Consider the following 20,716-nt stretch of genomic DNA (forward strand, 5'->3'; position numbering starts at 1 on the left):
TGAATATCTTAACTTGTTTTCATGATTAAGTTGATGTTATGTCTAAATCATATCTTACTTCATGCATATACATGTTGATTCATACTTATTATGACATCCATATACATGTCCATGCATTGTTATGTCACTCATCTTTGTTTCTTCATGATGATATATCCATGGCATTTATATTCATGTTAACTTTATACATCTTTGATTGATGTTGTTGTATCTTTGTTCATGTTCATATGTTGTACATATGTGTTTACATACCATGCTTGATATTGTTATGGTCATGTTTCCATATCTTTGTATTAATGTCATGTATGAATATATTTTTCATTTGCTTATCTTTGTAAATGTCATGCTTGAACATCTTCTTTATCATGTATTTGTCTTTGTGGATGTCATGCTTGAACATCTTCTTCATCCTTGTTTGTCTTTGTGGATGTCATGCTTGAACATCTTTCTTTACCATTTGTTTACCTTTTATGTCATGCTTGAACATCTTCTTTATCATGTGCTTATCTTTGTTGATGTCATGCTTGAATATCTTCTTCATTTACTTATCTTTGTGGATGTCATGCTTGAACATTTTTCTTTACCATTTGTTTGCCTTTGATGTCATGCTTGAACATCTTTTCTTTATCATTTTCTTATCTTTGTGGATGTGATGCTTGGACATCTTACTTATCATTTGTTTATATTTTTGCCCAAATCCAAGGGAAATAACTCTTTATTAACTTAATATCATAGGTAGTTTAACAATCCCTAGTTCCCCTTTGACCTTGTTAGAGTCATTTTCACTTTCAACTTAGATTTAATTAAGAGTTTGTAACTCTTGTAAGTGTGTTTGTTATCAACACTTACTTTCCCCTTTGGAACCTTGATCATTATCAAGTGTTCTTTCACCCTTAAATAGGTGAACTATGGTTACTCTAATTCCATCCTTATAAGGATACGTAGGCACATGACCGTGAAGTTTTGGTCAGCAAACTTAATAAAACCTTTAGTTCCTTCCCAATAAAACATTTCCAAACAATAGCAAACAAACAATAACATAACACAAATACTTTCAAAAGGTTCCTATAGGATACTATAGATACTTAGGATGCTAATACCTTCCCTTAGTATAACCAACCCCCAAACCTTAGATCTCTTCGCATTGTTTTTATATTTTATAATTAGGTTTTTATTCGATCTTTTCTCTTTCCCTTGGATAAATTAAAGTTCGGTGGTGAACGTTCAATGTTTTCTGATTCAAGTTAATATAATAGCTTGATATCTGATTCTCACTGCAATATCCTGCTTCAATCAACTTTCATCAGAAGCCAATGAACTTGAAGGTAAGTTCAAATGGGAATATGATCAAATAGTACATAGTACAAATCAAATATCCTTTCCACTACCTGCTTTTATGGGCAAGGATAATATTATGCATCACATGTGTCATTGATTTTATGGGCGAAGGATAATACGCAGTATCACTCCCCTCACATCGAACAGTAGACAAATGCTCTATGAGCTTTTCATTTTTTTTCCCTCCAACGGTCTTCTCTTTATTCTATATAAGTGGGACTTGGAGACTTAAAGAAAAGAGACATATAGAAGAATACTGAAGTGCTGCAAAAACTTGACAAAGTTTATTTGAAAAGTTATCATTTTTCTGTATAATTTTTCTTTAAGTATTTGTTTGTCATTTGTGTAAAATATGTTTGTATAGAAGCATCTTGTAACATACAAAAGATATTATTCAAATTGTTTGTTTGATTCCTTGATGAGGTTATCCTTGAGAAGACAAAGAAGGTTGTTCTTTGTGAGTCCTTAAGGAGACTAGAGTATAGTTGGATCCTTGAGAAGACAAAGAAGGTTATCCTTTGTGATTATTGTAATTTGTTGATTATAATGGATTAAGTCCATATGTATAAGGCAAAATCACCTTCGCGGGTGGACTGGAGTAGCTTTGAGTTTCAAGCAAACCCGGATAAAAATACTTGTGTTTTTATCTCTTTGTTATTAACCTATTAGTGGTGTTCTTGTTTTTGAAAAAGTTTTTACTTATAAAACCCAATTCAAACCCCTCATTTCTTGTGTTTTTCACACCTTCAATTGGTATCAGAGCTCCGGTTCTGATTGTGATAAAAGATTTATCAACACTTCATTGTGTTCAGTACTAATCTAATTTATTTGAGAAACAATGCCCATTGCTAACGTTGCTAACGTTGTTAACAATAAAGAAAGAGATCACTACAATTAAAAAACACCAATCTTTGATGGTGAGAAATTTGATTATTAGAAAAATAGAATAAAAAGCTTATTTCTTAGTTATGATGTTGATCTCTGGGATCTTATAGTCGATGGCTACATTCACACCGTTAATGTTGAAGGAATTATTATAGCAAGAAGTGATATGACTAATCAACAGAAGAAATATTTTGAAAATCATCATAAGGCCAAAACTATATTGCTAAATTATATATCTTATACTGAGTATGAGAATATAACAAATAGAGATTCTGCCAAATCCATTTTTGACTCTTTGAGGATGAATCATGAGGGGAATGCTCAAGAAAATGAGACAAAGGCCTTGGCCTTAATTCAAAAGTATGGGGCATTTAAAATGGAAGATGATGAAATAGTTGAGACTATGTTCTCAAGGTTTTAGATGCTTGTTGTAGGACTGAATGTTTTGGACAAAGGATACTCTACAAGTGACCATGTCAAGAAGATTATTATAAGTCTTCCCATAAAATGGAGACCTATGGGAACTTCTTTGAAGCTGGCAAAGGATCTAAACAGTATCAGTCTTGAAGAACTTGTTAGTTCTTTAAGAATCCACGAGATTGAGCTCAAGGAAGATGAACCTCAGAAGTGAGGTAAATTTGTTGCTCTAAAGTCTAAGCGTGAGAAGACAAAAGCTTATCAAGCTGAGAAAGAATCAGAAGGATCTGATAAAGACTCAGAAGATGATGATGACTTGTCTCTAATTTCAAAGAGAGTCAACAGACTCTGGAAGAATAGGAAAAATGGTCAAGGAAAGTTCAGAGGAGCCAGAAGGATTGTTAGTCGATTTGATTCTTCATCTGGACAGAAGAAGCAAGGTTCTAAAAAACAAGTTATCTGCTTTAAGTGAAAGGAGCCAGGCGACTACAAAAATGATTGTCCTAAGATAAAAAAGGACAGAAGGCCTAAGAATAACTTTTCTAAAGGCAAGAAGGGGATTATGGCCACATGGGATGACTCAGAATCCAATGAACAAGATTCTGACGAAGAAAAAGCCAACGTTGTATTGATGGCAACTACAGATGATCCCAACAATTCTGAAGAACCAGAAGATAATGTATTATCAGAATCAGAACCCGACTCCAATTTTGAAGAGGTATTTTCTAACCTATCTCGTTCTAATCTTGAATCTTGTCTCTCTGAAATACTGGAAAAGTACCAAAGTCTTTAAAGTAAATACAAGGACCTTAAACAAGTCCAAGTAGCTGCCTATGAAACTCGGAGTGAGCTTGAGAAGATATTTCCTCTCTAAATGAAAAATTATTTTCTTTAGAAAGAAACAACTCTGCTTTGAAAAACAAATTTTCAAAACTAGAGGAGGAAATAGTTTTAGAAGCTTCTAGTACTTATTGCATAATTAGATATGACATAGCATTCCAATACTTTCTAGCTAAAAGCATAGATATAAGCAAAATGGCTTCCTTGATCTATGGAGTTAGCAAAAATGGGAAGAAAGGTTTAGGTTGTACATAAACTATAAAACCTGACGAAAGTTAGAAGGTAGAACCAAAACCTCTCTATGTGCATTTCGTGTCTGTTGGCACTGAGATTGATATTTCTGCATAGACACAGAAACATACAAAGGGTAAGAACTCGGTTCTGAAACCTAAGCATCATGCACAAATTCCCCATGATTATCCTTCTGCTAAAATACCCAAAGTTATAAGAAACTCTGGGAAAACTAACAAGAGAGGACCCAGAAAAAGGGTACCTAAGGATAAAATGATTTATGTTGTAGACATCCTTAACGGCTCAGTTGAAACACCAATCATGGTACCTGGACAGTGGATGCTCGCAACATATGACGGGAAGAAGGTCTATGTTCCAAGATTTGGAACTTAAGCCTGTAGGCTTCATTGGTTTTGGAGGAAACTAGAAAGGAAAGATCATTGGCTCTGGAACTATTGGTAACAGTGACTTCCTTCTATTACTAATGTTATTTTAGTTGATGGTCTGATGCATAACCTTTTGTCTATTAGTCAACTTAGTGGCAATGGTTATGATATCATTTTTAATCAAAAGTCCTATAAGGTTGTTAGTTAGAAAGATGGTGCAATCCTTTTTAACTAAAAGAGAAAGAACAACATTTATAAAATTAGACTTTCTGATCTTGAGGATCAAAATGTAGAATGTCTAATGTTTGTTAATGAGGAGCAATGGGTATGGCATATACTTTGGGCCATGTTAGCATGAGAAGGACTTCTCAGCTAAATAAGCTTGGATTAGTCAGAGGTCTACCCAACCTGAAGTTCGCTTCAGATGCTCTTTGTGAAGCATGTCAGAAAGGTAAGTTTTCTAAAACATCTTTCAAAGTGAAAACTGTTGTTTCTACCTCTAGACCATTAGAACTTCTGCATATTGATTTCTTTAGACCAGTGAAAACTGCCTCTATCAATGGAAAGAAGTATGGATTGGTCATCATTGATGACTATAATCGTTGGACATGGGTAAAGTTCTTGAAACACAAGGATGAGTCACACTTTATGTTCTCTGTCTTCTTATCACTAGTGCAAACAGAAATGAACTACAAAATAGTCAGAGTCAGAAGTGATCATGGTGGAGAATTTGAAAATAAACATTTTGAAAATCTTTTTGATTCACATGGAATTTCCCATGATTTCTCATGTCCTAGAACTCCACGGAAAAATGGGGTTGTAGAAAGAGAGAATATGACTTTGCAAGAAATGGCTCGCACCATGATCCAAGAAACTGACATGGCTAAGCATTTCTGGGCAGAAGTAGTTAAAATAACATGTTATATTCAGAACAGGATCTCTATCAGATCTATTCTAGGTAAGACTCCCTATGAATTATGGAAGAATAGAAAGTCCAACATCTCTCACTTTCACCCTTTTGGATGTGAATCTTTTATGTTGAACACTAAAGAGAATCTTGGCAAGTTTGATTTTAAAGCACAAAAGTGTTTATTTTTAGGATATTCTAAACGCTCTAAAGCTACATAATCTTTAACACTGAAACACGAGTTATTGAAGAATCAATTCATGTTAGATTCAATGGTAAACTTGACCCTGAAAAGTCAAAGCTAGTTGAGAAATTTGTAGATCTGAAGATCAATCTTCCAGAATCCAAGGATACTGATTCTGCAGAAAAAGACTCAGAAGGAAAAGCTAAAGAATCTGAAGATACGACTCAACTAGAAGTTATCGTTAGTCCACCTTATTAGAAGAATAGTAGATCAAGAACCCCTCATTCTGAAGAACTGATTCTAGGAGATAAAAATGCTCATGTTAGAACTAGATCTTCATTCAAACCTTCTGAAGACACTCTTCTAGGTTTTGTATCTTTTATATAACCCACGTCTATTAATGAAGATCTTCTGGATAATGAATGGATTCTGGCTATGCAAGAAAAACTGAATCAATTCACCAGAAATGACGTCTGGGATCTTGTTCAAGAACCAAAGGGTTTCCATGTCATTGGAACCAGATAGGTATTCAGAAACAAGCTCAATGAGAAGGTTGAGGTTGTCAGAAACAAAGCTCAACTGATAGCACAAGGTTAGAGACAGCAAGAAAGTTTAGACTATACATAAACCTTTGCTCCAGTTGCCAGGTTACAGTTTATTTGTATTTTAATTTTGTTTGCAGTAAATCATAACATCATTCTTTATTAGATGGATGTTAAGAGTGCATTCTTAAATGGATATATTTCTGAAGAAGTATATGTGCATCAACCTCCTGATTTTGAAAGCTCTCAAAATCTTGACTTTGTTTTTAAACTGAAAAAGGCGTTATATGGTCTGAAACAAGCTCCTTGAGCATGGTATGATAGACTAAGTAACTTCCTTTTAGAAAATAATTTTACCCGAGGGAAAGTGGACACAACTCTCTTTTGCAAATCCTTTAAGAATGATATTCTGGCTGTGAAAATTTATGTTGATGATATTATTTTTGGTTCTTTTAATGCTTCATTGTGCAAGGATTTTGCTAAGTCAATGCAAGCAGAATTTGAATTGAGTCTGATGGGAGAACTCAAGTTCCTTCTGGGAATTCAGATTGATCAACGATCAGAAGGAACGTATATTCATCAGAGCAAATATACAAAGGTACTTTTGAAGAAGTTTAACTTATTAGAATGTAAGCAAGCAAAGACTCCAATGCATCCTACATGTATTTTGGAGAAAGAAGAGGTAAGAAGTAAGGTATATCAGAAGCTATTCGGAGGTATGATAGGCTCTCTCCTTTACCTAACTGCTTATAAACCTGATATTTTATTCGGTGTCTGCTTATGTGCTCACTTCCAATCAGATCCCAAGGAAACTCACTTAATTGTTGTTAAAAGAATATTTAGGTATCTGAAAGGTACTACTAACCTTGGTTTGTTTTATAGAAAATCAAGTGAATACAAATTAGTAGGCTATTATGATTCTGACTATGCTGGAGACAGAATAGAAAGGAAAAATACTTCTGGAATTTGTCAATTTCTAGGAGATAACCTAATCTCATGGTCCAACAAGAAACAATCAACAATTGCGCTTTCAATAGCCGAAGCTGAATATGTTGCAGTTTCTGGATGCAACACTCAGATACTCTAGATAAAGATTTAGCTGGAAGATTATCATATATCTAAGAGTAACATTCATATCCTCTGTGATAATATTTATGCTATTTGTTTATCTAAGAATCCTATCTTGCATTCTAGGTCTAAGCATATTGAAATTAAACATCACTTTTTTGTGACAATATTCAGAAGGGTATTTTTCATCTAAACTTTGTTGATACAGACCATCAATGGGCTGATATCTTTACAAAACCCCTTTCTAAAGATAGATTCATTTTCATTCTAAAAAAATTATTTATGGATTTATGTCCATAATGAAAATATGTATGTCAGAATGTTTAAGTCTTCAGAATTCTAGATTTGATTCTGAGAATTTTTTGTTGACTTTGAAACATGAGCTTTCTGAAGTAAGGAAGTTTTATGAATTAGAATGATTCTGATTAGAAGAAATCTTATCGATTTGTCTTCTTGATTTTGAACATTCGTTGCATTAAATGGTTTTCATATTATTTGATGTCATATGGTTCTAAGTGGTGACAGATGTCCCACTTTCTGAGCATGTGTGATAAAAGCGTGACACATTGGGTTTCACAATTCTTGGAATTAGGATAAACTTTTATGCTTCCTCCTATGACTGTGTATTTCCACCTTGTCATCATTGCAAAAAATTTATATAAGCCCACTTCACTCACATTTTCACACTACGCGCATAATATTCCCACACTTTCATCTTTCAAACTAAAACACCTCTCTGTAACTGTTCTTCATCACCTTCATCTTCTTCGATGGTTGCTCAACAACAAATTTAATAACAGATCCAATAACTGCAACTAAATCAGTCTCAATCTCCTCCTAAATCTGTTACTAGTGAAAGTACTACTCCACCTAAAAGAGAAGAAATCAACGGTAGTAATACCTCGTCGGATAACTATCATATCTTCACAAAGATTGATCCACCTAAAGTTTTGGTGTACTACATGGATATTTGTCTCGAAGATGATGTTGATTTGATGATACATCCCTTGAATTTACCGGATGACTACCGAGTTGTTCTGCTGCCTCATCCTTCTCAAAACCCTTAGTTTTCCTAAATCGTCTTCGCACGTGTGTGTGTGTGCGTGTGCCCTTTATGTTAGTTATAATTCTTGTTTTCCTTTTACTATTTTCCCTTTGTATTTCCGTCTTTAAAGTTGTTTTTATCTTTTCTTCCTTTTTGGCATGTTTAATGAAAAAATTTCTTGTTTCTCATTATTTCCTTTATTATTTTTGTCTATATCTTTTTGATTGATGACAAAGGGGGAGAAACATATCTAAGGGGAAGATTCATAATTATTTATATATACTTAAGTTCCTTAATTAAGAACCCAAACATTGAATAATGTTTTCTGCTAACAACTACTTCAAAGAATAGTTTGTTAAATGATTTGCAGGATTATGTTCAAGAATCAGAATAGTTATGATCAAACATCAGAAGTTCTTATGAAGTTTCAAAGATCAGAATACAAGCAGCTTCTGATGAAGTGGTCTTTTATCTGAGTTTGTAAATCCTTCATGCTGATGATTGAGTTTCATATTCAAGTGCATGAACCTTCAAGTAATTAATATCCATGTTCTGAACCTATTGTTGCATCCGCGAAAAACAATCGGCGGGCTAAAAACAAAACAAACAGAGCCGCCACCGTGCGTTATTTATCCCAAAAGAGGGAAAGGAAACGCTCGAAGTAAACCTGGAAAAGACATGGTCTCGCGACCAAAGAGAGATGGGATCGGGAGTCGGTTATGCGAAGGGAAGGTATTAGCACCCCTACGCATCCGTCGTACTCGACGGGATCCACGCTCAGAAAGATAGAAGAAAGGTTGCTAAAACTGCTCACAAACATCACACACACACACTGAAAACGACACAGGTGGGAGAAGAGAGGAACGGGCTCGCTAGGATATTGCATCCTATGCCTACGTATCTCATCTGGAATGAGAATCAGAGCTACCGTAGTTCGGCTCACGCACGCCGAAACAAACACACGCACAGACGCTGAGACGTCAAAACAAACACACAAACAGGCAAACATGGAAACCGAATGCCAATCGCTGGACTTACATCAGACTCCGAACCAAACAAACCCACACTGGAAACCGACTGCCAATCGCTGGACTTACGTCAGACTCCAAGCATACAACAATAGGATACGGAACGCCAATCGCTGGGCTTACATCCATATCCTAACACACAAGAAGGTTAACCAACAAAACATGTTACTAAGGAGTCTGGAACTCGAGCCTAGTAATTGTCAAGCAAACGCACACAAAAGAAAAAGGGTGAACACACAGACTAACAGGGAGTCGGGAACTCGAGCCTGATAGTTGTCAAACAAACACACGCAAGAAATAAAAAGGGTGCCCGGAGAGATCTCGTACGACCTCCTGCCTACGTACCTCATCTGGTATGAGGATCAGGGCAACATAGTTCCCCTGAACAGGGGAGAAACTTTCTCCTAACCAGAGACTGGGAAATGACCAACTAGAAGGGAGACTGACTCGAGCCTAATAGTTATCATGTATTCCACAATGGTCCTAGGTTGAGTTTTCTATCTAACTTGCACAGGCAGCAAGTTATCCTAAACAGGCAAAGCAAAGCATACAAGCACAATAAACAAAGCAAACATGCACACAATTAGCACACACTATATACAAACAAAGTGGGCTCACACAAGGGTTAGGCTGTGAAACACAAGCCAACTGGAATCGGGTGATGTTAGCTCTTAACCCTAACATTGAGAGTTAGGGTGAAGCAGATGAAATGGGAAGTGAGGGGTGTGCCTCACAACTCTTATCCCTGGCCTGGGAGAGCTTCATACAAATGAAAGTGTGGGTTCAGAAAGTGGGAACCCTTCTACACTTATGACTGACTCAACTGAGATCTTGGGTTAATATCCACAATGCATCAACACAAGTTGTGTGAGCAAAGGGATGACTCAACTGAATAGCAGGAGATGGATTGCACATCTCTTGTATCTGCCAATTGCCTTATCAAAGGTCTTTTCCTGCTTGGCACAAAGATAAACATTCACAAGCATTGCCTCTTAAGGAGGGCTTCAGACAGGTGCCTGACCAAATAACAGGCCAGGTCTTCCAGACTACATGAAGTCAGTGAGTTATACCTCAATTGGTTAAGCAACCAAGCAACAGCAAAAGCAAGTTCAAAAGAACTATAGCAACTAATGTACCTGAAAACAATCTAACTCAGTCAGTTTACAACTCAGAAAGTCAAACAGACAGGCTAATGGTCAACAGTTAACTGTACACAAGCAAATAGACAAGCAAGCTATGCATCAAGATGCAAGGCACAAGCTCAACTCAAAGGAGCTAATCCACCTACAAAACAACTCAATGTTAATCAACATCAATCAAATATCAATCCAAATAAGCAAATGAATCAAACTCCTCAAGGCCATATGCTTCTTGTCATGAAAACAAAGCCCAAACATGAGAAGCAAACCACTAGGACAAGGCCTAGGGTCAAAGAGGGAGAAATAATTCAAAACAGAACATGAAAATTGACAATAATCAAGCTTAATCAATTAAGAACAATATCCAAGAGGTCTCATGTCCATATCATCAACCAAGTTCATTTCACAAAGCAAATAAGGCAAAGCATGCAAGTTGAAAACTCATTGAAGCAAACAGAATGAACCAATCCACATCAACTCCAAAATGACTCAATAAATTCCAAGAAAAATCATGGCTAAACAGCACTCATAACATGATCAACATACCAAAAATCAGGGCATTTGGACAACTGGAAGCATGGCAAATAAATTCCCTAAGTCAAGGCAAGGCAAAACAAGCTCAAATGAGGCACAATTTCATACATCAACTTCACACAAGTCTAAAAAAGAATCCACACATGATAAATGTCTCAAACCAAAGCCACAATAAACTTCAAAGTGTCTAGAATCAATATAAAAAATTTCAAGTTCATGTGATAAACATCAAGCATTTCACAAATCATCTAAGTTCATGACTATCCAAAAGTCCACAAATGACAAGCCAGAAGGAAAAATCTCAAACAAATCCAAATTGAATTCAAAAATTCCATAAAAATTCACTAGTGATCCTGACATCCAGAAGTAGCATCATGCAAAAATTCACATCATTTGGAATTGAATTGGCATGGCAAATAAAATCAACAAGTCAAGCAAGCAAAGGTGTGACACACATTGTCACACCTACATTAATCATGTCATAACTCATCAACCAGAAATGAGAAAAATGCAAACTCTATACCAAAATGTTCATTTGGATGTCTATTTTAAGCATGCAAAATTTCACAATCATTGGATCAAAATCCATCATTTCATGAAGCTTTTGGCAAACAAGGTCAAGAAAGCACATACATACACAAACCCTAGGTCCATTTTAATTCCAGCCAGGCACAAATTGTGGAAAAAATCTCATAAAATCCTAGAGATCATGAGGATCATCATGCAAAAAATCCCAGTCAATTTGGATCAATAATCATGGAGATATGATTTTCCTAAATGAATGAAAAAAATAAAAATCACATGGAAGCATGGTATATGAATGGCATGGCATGATGAACCAAAATACAAAGGCAAATATGGAACGTCCCTCAGCTGGAATCGAAGGGAGTATATATTTAAACCTGGCGCGCGCTACAGTTTGAAACTCACCATTTCACTAAAGGACCAGGACACGTGGTCCAATACATGGCCTAGAAACACAAAACGCATGCAAACACGAGGCTATGAAGATCAAACAATTTCTGGAATTGAAAACCCTAGTGTTCATCCATGTTCTTCGCAATTTTCCAGATCAAGAACATTTTTGCCAGAAATGCGAAATGGATATATCATTGTGTTCATCTTTCAGTGTACATCATCAATCTAAACTCAATTTGACCTAATTCATCCTAGATTCAAAGATTCGAACCATGGAAGTTTCACTCATCAAACTTAAAATCAATGTAACTTTCTCATTTTAGCATGGATTTCAATGAAACAAAGCGCAGCATAACCACCTAAGAAAGATCTACAAGATACATCCATCAATTTTAAGAATCATGATGGTCGAATTCTAACCTCAATTGAATGGCAGAAGTGAAATACATGGATTCAAGCTTTGCAAGGCACAAACAGAAGTTCCTTAGCTCTCATATGATGATTTGGATGAAGGCTTGAGTGTTAATTATGCACGATCTAGCTGGAAAATCAAATTGCCATTGATGAACACATGCTTCAACAGTCCTCGAATCTTGAAGAAATCCCTTGGATCTTGCTTCAAACAACTCCAATTATGCTAGTAGATGATGATTGGATCAAGAACCAAACAAAGTTTATGCAAAAAATTGGAGAAAAGTGAGAGAGAAAAAATGAAGAGTTTTTGGATCTAGATCTAGATTTCAGAATTCTGTTATGCTAATGAAGAAAACAGTTATGATTAGCCTCTTATATGTTCTGTTAATGAGGTTGTTAATCACAATTAGCCAAAATACAAGTGGATTAAGGAAAACCAAGTTTTATGACCAATTTTGCAATTCACCCTCATGTGCATATACCAATGGAACAGTACTCGGTTTTGGCTCCAATTCACCTCAAAATGTTGTTTAAGAGCCAAGGCAAGTGTTAGGAAGTGAATTCAATGAATATTTTTTGAATTGGACTTTTCCCTCCAAACTTCAAATGGAAAGTCAAATATTTTTGTGAGCAAAATGCATGGCTTATGATGCTTGAATTGGATAGTACATGACAAACGAAGAATGTTGCAAAAAATCCCACTCCATTTGGCCTTTTGGTTCAAAAGTTATGCACTTGTGAAGTTCAAATTATCTTGACTAAGATTTGACCATATCTTGCCAACCACTCATGGGAAATTCATGTTCTTGGACTTTTTGGAAAGGTGAGAGCAAGATATACAACTTTCATGTTGGACAAAATTTCATTTGAAGCACTTTTGATGATGTAATCTTGAGGAGAAAACCTTTCCATTTTTGGCAATTTTGAATTACAAGTCACTTTCTATTTTTGGAAAGTTTTGTCCTGACTTTAGTTTCTTCAATATTGATGTTTGAAATGTCAAATGAGACTTGTTTGGACATGAATGAAGTAGTTCTAACCCTCCCCCACCTCCAATTCCATCAGTTGACTTGTGGTTGACTTTTATTGACTGATAGATGACTTGGTCATGCACAAATGAACTTGAGCCTCAATCTTCTGATGAAATAGCTCAAACATGAAACCCTAGCTTGCACAAGCTCCTTAAAACCATAGAATGATCCTTATCTCAATGAAGACCTCATCTCCTTGACAAGCCCTGATTGGCACAATTCAGATGATTAGGGTTGACCAGAGGTCAAAACCCTAATCCCAAGGAACATGATCAAGCATAATGAACCTCTTGGTGATGATAAGACCATGATGATGATGATGTACCATTTCAACCAAGATAATATCCAACCTCCTTAAGGCACCAAGAAACCCTAATTTGAAGCACAAACCCTCAGATGATTAGTGATCAACTCATGAAAACCCTCAGGCTTGAATCTTTTAACCTCTTTATCTTCTGATCAAGACTTGGGAGGATGACTTGCTCAATGTTGCCACATGATATGCAAAGATGCAATGCCTAATGTCCTAAAAAATGAAATGCAATATGCTAAGCTAGTCCCAAGAGAGGAGGGCAAATTTTGAGGTGTTACAGCTGCCCCTATTCAATCCACTGTGAACCTGTCGATATGAATAGCCTCGGCTTTAGGATGATCAGGGTGAAGAGTGATTGAATACCAAGAACAGACGAACAATTTGCACTCTGATGGGAAAATAATTAACAATGCCTGTCAGAATCGGCGAAGAAACAATCTCGAAAGAAAAACCCGTCTGGTACGGAGAAAGTCGGCCTGAATACCGCACAGAAATATTGTCTGGACAAACGGTAACACAGAGATAACCATGGCCTGAACACCACTCATCAGTTTAAATAATGCACATTGGAATATGAAAGTATAGACGTTGGTCTGAATACCGGGAGATTGGCCTGAATGCCCAACAACTGGCCCGAACGCCACTTCGGTCTGGATACCGGAAATTGGCCTGATCACCAAACAACTGGCCTGAACGCCACTTTGGTCGGAACACCACTTCGGTCTGGATACCATTTTGGTCTGGATACCATTTTGGTCTGAATACCACAAGCTGCATCGATCTGAACTTCGGAAGCTTCTTCGACCTGAGTATCGGAAGATTGGCCTGAGTGCCGTATCGGTCTGAATACCCGCCTCAGTCTGAATACCGGAAGATTGGCCTGGATGCCGCAAGTACTTCAACCTGACTGTCGGAAACTTCTTCGATCTGAAAATCGGAAACTGGCCTGAATACCCACAAGTTCTTCAACCTGATTGTTGGAAACTTCTTCGATCTGAAAATCGGAAACTGGCCTGAGCGCCGCATCGGTCTGAATACCCGCCTCGGTCTGAATACCGGAAGATGGGCCTGGATGCCGCAAGTACTTCAACCTGATTGTCGGAAACTTCTTCGATCTAGAAATTGGAAATTGGCCTGAGTGCCGCATCGGTCTGAATACCTGCCTCGGTCTGATTACCGGAAACTTGTCTTGCCTGTCAGCATCGGCAGAAAGGAACAGTGATACATGAGACGGCACGCGTGCCAACGACCCATGCTGGGGATAACAAGCCACGAACCGGCTATCTTCTATTCAACCCTAACCAACGAACACTTCGCGTTTAGCTGGGGATTATCTCTTTCGTTTTCCCCCTTTTTTTTTGAACCCCGAAACTTCTTCGATTTATCATTTCCATCCCTGTCCGACAGAAACCATTCCTCCAATATCGCACTACTGGGGAATACTGCTGATTACAAATCCCGATGCTAAACTCCTCGGAGTAACATCTTCACCTTTTGGAGAAACCACCTCTCAAATAATAACCACGGCCTGAGACTAGCTTATGCTTGCAATGATGATGCCTGATTGATTTTTCAGCGTAATGCTCCATAATCATGGAAATGCTACGCGATCTATTATGCAATATGCTATGCTTATTCTACATGATGAATGTATAAAAAGTATCCCCCTCAAGGGACTCTTCTGGGGAGCTCGAGGCACTCTGCTGAGGAACTCGCCAACACTCCAATCTCCACCCTGCTGGGGAATAGCACTGCTGCTGGGAAAAGGCAACCCTTGCTGGGGATAAATTCCACTGAACCCGATCCGCTTGGGGACCTCACTGGGGAAGAATCCACCAACACACTCTGTGGGGAAACAACGGTCTTTGACTTGCTGGGGATACAGCAATCCCAACTCTGCTTGGGGAAACCACCACCCACAGATACCTCCGCTGGGAAACAGCAACCTTCGGGCCTGGCTGCTGAGGAAACACCAATCTACAACCTGCTGGGGAGATAACCATCCTGACCCTGCTAGGGAAACCACAGACCTTGAATCTGCTGGGGAATTAGTCCTCCCGACTCTGCTTGGGGAGATGAGGAAAGTCTGGTACCGAACACCCGTCGACTCGTCGAACCTTGGTATTCATCATCCAAATACAATGTCAGCTTTCCAATTTTGAGAACTCCCGGACTCGTCTGGACTTTTCTGATTCATCACCTTGTATTCTTGACTTCTCCGTACTCTACGGAGAGCGAACTCCTTGGATTAGTACAAACTTTCTAATCTTCAGACTTTGAAGAGTCTTCTTGATTAATACTCAAGGATCGTCGTACGTCTTTCGTCGTCTTTTTCACCATTTCTCCATCCATTCGTCCCTGACTGGACTCCGTGGGGATTGTTTATCACAAGCTTCCACATCACAACCTGCAAGTGAGTGAAAATACCTAACAGTACCTGCAAAAGAGATCGTTAGATAAAACCGTGCCCCAAGCGTGTCAAGATTTCAACACTTGGGTCACTCAACCTTCTGAATAAGATTTCGTTTTCAATCTTATAAGCATGCGTTGGAAGGGACCTGTATGTCTTAAAATGCAAAGATTCGTTATCACAAACAATTGGATGTTTTTGCAATCAAAGCGGTAATGAAAAACAAAAACAAAAATTATTTGACTGAATATGCATTTTATTGATTGAAAAAGTGTGGCTCAAATTGAGCAATACAAAGGAAGCAATTCCTGAAAAGAGGTAATTGCGCACAAAAGGAAAAATCTATCCTAATGGCAATGTGAAACCCGTGATCTCACCGAGTTCCAACTCGGTTACACCCCATATATCCTCAGACTCTCCGTGCTTTCTGCCTTCTGAAAAAAAGACGTTTCCGATTGATCCCTACCGGGTATTATCCATGTCATATCCAAAGTACAAACGATCATGCCAGACGCAGTTGTTCGTTTCAATCCCTCTTTTGCCTGGACCGCCCTTTCGGGTTTTCAGTCCACCGGGATACCCTTTTTTGTCCAAGTCGCCTTTTCAGGTTTTCGACTTGCCGGGTGTACAGTTTTTCCTTTTTTATCCCTAATTTTTGCCCGAACCTTTCATTTTTCTTTTTGGTTCGCCGGGATGCCCATTTTTGCCTGGACTATTTTATTCTTTTCGTCCAGCGGGTCTCTTTACATGAAGTATTTTTTAACTGCGTCCGCATTCACAGGGGATGGAAAGTCTTCGCCATCCATGGTCGTCAACAACAAGGCTCCGCCAGAGAAAACCTTCTTGACCACGAATGGACCTTCATAATTGGGTGTCCATTTGCCCCTTCGATCGTTTTGAGGAGGAAGGATCCTTTTCAGCATCATATCACCCACATGATATACCCGAGGTCGCACCTTTCGGTCAAAAGCACGTTTCATCCGCTACTGGTATAACTGCCCATGACAAACGGCTGCCAACCTCTTTTCCTCAATCAGGCTCAACTCTTCGTACCGAGTCCTTACCCATTCCGCCTCTTGCAATTTCACGTCCATCAGGACTCTCAAAGACGGAATTTGGACCTCAACCGGTAGCACCGCTTCCATTCCATATACCAAAGAGAAAGGCGTTACCCCAGTAGATGTACGCACCGAAGTTCGATACCCATGTAAGGCAAACGGCAACATCTCATGCCAGTCCTTATAGGTCACAACCATCTTCTGCACAATCTTCTTAATATTCTTATTGGCTGCCTCAACCGCCCCATTCATCTTCGGACGATAGGGAGAAGAATTGTGATGCTCAATCTTGAATTCCCGGCACAGTTCTGCCATCATCTTGTTGTTGAGATTAGAACCATTATCAGTAATGATTCTCTCGGGAACCCCATATCTGCAAATGATGTCTCTCTTGAGAAATCTAGCAACGACCTGCTTCGTCACGTTCGTATAAGAGGCTGCTTCCACCCACTTGGTGAAGTAGTCGATAGCCACTAATATGAACCGATGCCCATTCGAAGTTGTAGGCTCAATCTTTCCAATCATATCAATGCCCCACATAGCAAACGGCCATGGAGATGACATCAAACTCAACGGATTTGGAGGCACGTGCACCTTGTCAGCATAAATCTGGCATTTATGACACTTCCGCACGAAATTGAAACATTGGGCCTCCATTGTCATCCAATAATAACCTGCCCTCAGCAGCTTCTTCACCATTGCATTCCCACTGGCATGGGTACCGAACGACCCCTCGTGAACCTCTCTCATCAATTGGCTTGCTTCTTTGTCATCAACACATCTGAGCAAGACCCAATCGAAATTCCTCTTGTACAGAACCCCATCCTTGTTCAAGTAGAACACCATGGCCAACCTCCGCAGAGTCTTTCGGTCCTTTTTGGATGCTCCCTCGGGATACTCTTGGGTCTCCAGATAGCGCTTGATATCGTAATACCACGGCTTCTCATCATCAAGCGTTGTGTCAACAGCAAACACATAAGCCGGTCTATCCAGACGTCCCACCTCAACACTGGGGAATTGATTCCACCATTGCACCTTAATCAAGGCAGCCAAAGTAGCCAAAGCATCTGCCAAAGGATTCTCCTCTCTAGGCACATGATGCAAAACCACCTTGGTGAAAAACGTCAACAATCTCCTCATATAATCCCGGTATGGAACTAAATGAGATTGATGCGTATACCATTTTCCGTTAACCTGATTCACAACCAGAGCTGAATCTCCATATATAACAAGGTTCTTGATCCTCAAATCAATCGCCTCTTCAATCCCTAAGATACAAGCTTCGTATTCAGCCACGTTGTTGGTGTACTCAAATGTTAACCGGGCAGCAAAAGGAATGTGGGATCCTTTTGGCGTAACTAAAACAGCACCAACACCGCTACCATTCACGTTAACGGCCCCATCAAACATCAGAATCCATTCGGATTCAGGGTCGGGCCCCTCCTCCGGGATTGGTTCCTCGCAATCTTTCGATTTGAGAAACATGATGTCCTCATCAGGGAATTCAAACTTCATCGGTTGATAATCCTCGATGGGTTGCTGAGCGAGGTAATCAGACAATACACTCCCCTTGATTGCTTTCTGAGAGGTATATTGTATATCATATTCTGTCAAAATCATTTGCCACCTTGCAACCCGTCCGGTCAATGCTGGCTTTTCAAAAATATACTTGATTGGATCCATCTTGGAAATCAATAAAGTGGTATGAACCAGCATATACTGCCTCAGTCGGCGAGCAGCCCAGACCAAAGCACAACAAGTTTTCTCGAGCAGTGAATATCTTGTTTCACAGTCGGTAAACTTTTTGCTAAGATAGTATATGGCATGCTCTTTTCGACCAGACTCGTCATGCTGCCCCAATACACACCCCATAGACCCCTCGAGGACCGTCAAGTACAGAATTAACGGTCGTCCCTCCACAGGAGGCATCAGAATCGGAGGCTCCTGCAAATATTCTTTTATCTTTTCAAACGCCACTTGGCAATCATTATTCCACCTGACCGTTTGATCTTTTCTCAACAGCTTGAAAATCGGTTCACACGTGGCTGTTAGATGAGATATGAACCGTGAAATGTAGTTCAATCTACCTAAGAAACCACGAACCTCCTTCTCCGTTCTCGGTTCAAGCATTTCTCTTATCGCTTTTACTTTAGCAGGATCAACCTCGATTCCTTTTTCACTCACAATGAACCCCAACAATTTACCGGACCGCACTCCAAAAGTGCACTTATTCGGATTCAACCTCAGTCTGAACTGTCTCAGCCGGTCGAACAACTTGGCCAGATCTACCAAATGCCCCTCTTCTGTCTGGGACTTTGCTATCATGTCATCAACATAGCATTCGATTTCATGATGAATCATATCATGAAACAAAGTCACCATGGCTCTCTGATAAGTAGCACTGGCGTTCTTGAGACCGAATGGCATCACTTTGTAACAAAAAGTGCCCCACGGTGTGATGAACGTTGTTTTCTCCATATCATCTGGCGACATTTTGATTTGATTATAGCCAGAAAAACCATCCATGAAGGAAAACACCGAGAATTGAGCTGTATTGTCTACCAACACATCAATGTGAGGTAATGGAAAATCATCCTTCGGACTAGCTCTGTTTAGATCCCGGTAGTCCACACACATTCTCACTTTCCCATCCTTCTTCGGCACTGGCACAATGTTCGCGACCCAAGGCGGATAATTAGTGACAGCAAGGAAACCAGCATCCCACTGCTTCTGCACTTCCTCTTTAATTTTCATTGCCATCTCGGGTCGAGTTCTGCGCAACTTCTGCTTTACTGGAGGACAATCTGCTCTCAACGGTAGCTTGTGCACAACGATATCGGTATCCAACCCTGGCATATCTTGATAAGACCAGGCAAAGATGTCGACATACTCTTTTAACAATGCTACCATTCTGCTCTTGACACTCGCCTCCAAAGCAGCCCCGATTTTCACTTCTTTTCTGACCTCGTCGGTACCCAGATTCACAATCTCAACTTGTTCTTCATGCGGCTGAATCACCTTCTCCTCTTGTTTCAATAACCTGGCTAATACCCCTGGCAGTTCACAATCTTCTTCGCCTTCTTCTTCGGCATGATAGATCGGATGGTCGAAGTCATACGAGGGTGTAACAGGATTGTTTTCAATGAGATCCGGCGAGAAATCGCATCTGCATGAATGTTGATTCATGCATTGCTTTAGAACCGGAGCGAGACAAATGGAAAAGAAAAATGAAAAACATTGCCATTGATTTTGTTTTTTTTTTGTTTTTAAACTGCAAAAATAAATGAAAAACAGGGAACACTGCTTTTAATTGAAAAACATCCATTTATTTATGATGCAAATTTGCAAAATGAAACATGAGGTGGCCCTTACAATGAACCATTACGTTTCGGGCAAAACGTAAGGCTTTCATGCAAATAAAACTGAAAACAGGAAAATATTACTCTTCGAGCAGAGTGACCGTGATGATCTTTTCAGCCTTCTAGTTCTGGACTCCCATCCCTGGTGCACACGGCTTTATCCACCGATCGATTTCACAGTCGCTGTCAACTTCCTCATCCACCACACAGATGTGATCTGGATCCAGCATTCCAGCACTGGTGAATGTGACTGACGGACGACGTCCTCTACCTTGTCCAGATGAGCCTCGGCTCGGCTGATAACCCACTCCAAAGCGGTCTTTCTTGGCGGAGATGTCCATCATCTTCCCCCAACCAGGAGCCTCTCCATTCTTCACCACCTCAGCGGCCTGCTTGTATGAAGAAATGGACGGTTTCTCCTCTTCTTTGGCAAAAAGAGCATTCTCCACCTTAACGGTTTCGAATGCTTGACTCGGGGTCTCCCATATCTCACCATCCATTTCCACATATTTGAAAGATGAAAGGTGGCTGACAAAGATGTCTTCCTCTCCGCAAACGGTGACGACCTGTCCATCCCAGATATACTTTAGTTTCTGGTGCAAAGTCGAGGTTACTGCCCCAGCAGCATGAATCCATGGGCGACCCAACAGGCAACTATATGCCGGCTGA

The sequence above is a fragment of the Lathyrus oleraceus genome, chromosome 5, assembly GCF_024323335.1.
Source record: "Lathyrus oleraceus cultivar Zhongwan6 chromosome 5, CAAS_Psat_ZW6_1.0, whole genome shotgun sequence".
NCBI classification, from domain to species: domain Eukaryota; kingdom Viridiplantae; phylum Streptophyta; class Magnoliopsida; order Fabales; family Fabaceae; genus Lathyrus; species Lathyrus oleraceus.